Genomic DNA, 3,575 nt, shown 5'->3' with positions numbered 1-3,575 from the left:
AGCCGGGAACGCGCGCGGTACGGGTCGCGCGGAGGGACAAACGGGCGCGAGGCCGCCAGGCCCCGCCCTTCCCGCGGGGCTGTTTGTTCGTGGCGTCCCGGCCCTGCCGGGGCCGAGCCCGCCGCTGTGTCAGCGCAGGGACCCAGGCCCACGGGCAGGGCTTGGCCACCCAAGGGAATGGCGAGGGCAGGGGCGAGCGGGGAGCCAGCCTGGGAGCCACCCGGCAGTCAAGGCGGCGCAGGGACCAACATCCCGCTCTAACGAGCCAACCGATGCCGAGCACCTCGGGCTCAGACAGGGCCTGTCACCTCAAATGCGGCACGGTGGGAGGCTGCGCTGCAGCCTTCCCCTTTGGGCAAGCTGCGGCCCAAAGCCCAGGCAGGGGCACGGCTGCGCAGAAGCCCCCTGCCAGCCTGCATGTCACTGTGCTGTCACCGCAGTGCCACCCCTGCCCCTGGGACACCCCTCCGGTTCCCCTGTTTCTGCACAAACTCCACAGAAAACGAGCTTAAGCAAAACTTCTGGAGTTTGCGCAGAAGCTTCTGGGGCACAACATGTTCACGGCTCCCAGAGCCAAGCTGAGGCCGATTCCCAGAAAGGGGAAGAAAGCCAAGTTTAGTTCCCCCTTATTGGCACCATCTGCGCCAGCCCTTCAGGTTCACCACTCAGCTGATGCCACCATGAGAAAAACCCAGCCCTTCTGCAGGACCGGTGGGTGTCGGGCAGCCCATCTGTGTCTCATGGAAGCCCTTGGCAAACAGGCCATGCAGAGACCCTCAGCCTGATTCAGGCAGACACCACCAGACGTGCCTGCTGGTCCCTGTGGGTTCCCCATGTCACCCTACACGTGACATGATCAGATCCCCTTCTGTCTCCCCCCCAACACCCGCCTGGGCAGCAAATGTCAGGCCAAGGAGAAGGAGAAATCCACAAAAACTGATGCCAAACCAAAGCCCTCCAGCACTGGACTCCAGTCCAGACTCTAATTCCCCAAGAGGTTATCCATATGCAAAATGAGTCTGTGTATTGAGCAGCAACAACAGGTTTTCAAGCCCAAGTTGTAAAACAGTGGAAAAACACCCTACTCCTTTGGCATGAGCTTCTCCTCACTGATAATGTGAGGGATGAATGGAGCAGGAATGTCTACAGGTTTTGGAAAGTGCCATTACTTCAAGGCATTAAAGGCATCCAGACTGACATCTCTGAACAGTTGGAAATTGGCTATCTATTAATCAGATACAAAGAGCTATTCACACCACTGAAGACCATGTCTCCACTATGTATGAGTATTTTTCAATTTGCTAGCTCAAAGAAGGAAATACAGCAGGGTTGAAAAGTTCTCTTCATATTTGCTAATATTGAGTCAAATTCATTATCACACAACTTCTAAACACTTTCTTGCTGACTGAAATGCTGGTTGAAAATGAGCTAATTTGAATTTGCCAACATACTCCTTACACTTTAAAAAAATATATCTACCTTTTGGAATAAAAGGAAGCTGAACTATTAGAAGATACAGATGCTAAGATAGAAATTTAAAGCTTCTCTTTTTCCACTTGTAATGACCTTTTTCACAAATGCTCAATAAACCCAAAAGATGAAATAGTAATGAAAAAAAAAGTCACTGTAACTGTCAATGGGAATACAGCACGCGATACTAAGTTTCCCCATAACCTCTGAAATACAAATGTAGCAGCATCTGCAACAGATGTGGCCCATCAGCACTCTCAGGTCCATCAAGCTTTCCAGCTTTGTCCTGGCTTCTCATATAATCCGTTCTATGAAAAAGATCTTCTGCTGGCAATCACTGTCAGCAGTGGGTCCCTCCTGACCCTATTCTCATTAACTAGAATGGAAAGAGTTTAATTTCCACCCACAGAAAGACAATCATTTTCAGAAATGTTGCAAAAAATATGATAGATCATCTCTCAGCATTTCTTTATTCCCTGTCTGCAGCAATTTTTCAAGTGCTCTGTCCATAAGCGGCAGAAAAAAGGTGGTTGATGCGGCAGATGGGAATATCGCTATTAACAGTCTCTGTCAACAACAGATCATTTTAATAACTTACAGAAAGTTCACCTTGCTGTCCCTACTGTATCTGTTCTTTCCCATCACTGTAGTTAGAACAATAATCCTATTTTAAAACTTACTTAATTGGTCATTCAGGAGTTTCTTAAAACTTCACCCAAAGTATCTCATGCTAGCTACTGTCAGTAATAAAAATGTGTAATTAAATTGCAATTCTTACATTGCTTATATTACCAGCACCATTTCAAGAATAACGCAATGGGATATTCAGATGCCTTTGCAAACACAATGAACAGTACATTAATGAAAACAAGTCACTGGTTCTTACTTGTATGTCTAAAGGTCCTTTGTAATGGTTTGTTGATTTAGCCAACGGTCATTTTGTTAAAATAGCAGATGTCAGTCAAATGCCTCAAAGGAGCAAACGAAGGGAACAGTAAATAGCCAGAACAGTTGAATTATGCTTGGTGTGCTGCATCTTATCTGTTCAGACATTTGATGAAACAAGAAGATTACCACATTACAGCACCTGGACAAAATAGGAAAAAGGAAATTTAAACTACTGAAGTCTAACACAATGGGTCCTATAACATGAAGGTTGTGGTTTAGCCTCAGCCAGCAACTAAGCACCACACAGCCGCTCACTCACTCGCCTTCCCCCAGTGGGATGGGGGGAGAATTGGAAGGGTAGAAGCAGGAAAGAAACTTGAGGGATGAGATTTAAAAGTGTTTAATAATTAAAAATAAATAAAAAAATGTAAGGAAAAGGGTGAAAAAAAAAATCAAAGAGATAGGAAAATAAAACCCAAGACAGACAAGCGATTCAAATTAAGACAATTGCTCACCAAGAACCAACCGATGCCCAGCCAGTCCCTGAGCAGCACCCTCCCCTGTCAACCTCCCCCCGCAGTGTTATTGCTGAGCATGACGTCATATGGTGTGGAATATCCCTTTGCACAGTTGGGGTCAGCTGTCCCAACTGTGTCCCCTCCCAACCTTTTGTGCACCTCCAACCTACTTGCTGGCAGGGCAGTCTGAGGGACAGAAAGGGCCTCGAGACTGGGTAAGCGCCGCTCAGCAGTGACTAAGATGTGTGTTATCAACACTGTTTTCAGTACAAATCCAAAACACAGCCTCATACTAGTTACTATGAAGAAAATTAACTTTATCCCAGCCAAAACCAGTACACATGAGTAAGGCTCTGCATCTATACACATCGGCCACCTGTGTGTCCCAACTCAAATTTGGTGCTTTAGCAGGCGAGTTATTAGCATACTAATGAGGTATTTGAAACAGTCAAACATAACCATGGAAAAATTATTTTGCTATAGTTATTTAATATCCTCTTCAGCCCTGCATATCATTTTTCTTTCATGCGTATTCTAGACTGATTTTACACAGTGTCCCATTTGCCAATGAAAGTAATATAAGCGTGTTAGATCAAGTCTTCTGGAAGCAGTGAGGTGCGACAGCAATGAAAACATTGTAAAGAGAGGTATGTTCTAACAAGCCAGCTATCTCAGGAAAATCTTAAATCATAGAAATAG

The sequence above is a fragment of the Larus michahellis genome, chromosome 8 (genome assembly GCF_964199755.1).
Source record: "Larus michahellis chromosome 8, bLarMic1.1, whole genome shotgun sequence".
NCBI lineage: Eukaryota > Metazoa > Chordata > Aves > Charadriiformes > Laridae > Larus > Larus michahellis.
This window is presented reverse-complemented; position numbering follows the sequence as displayed.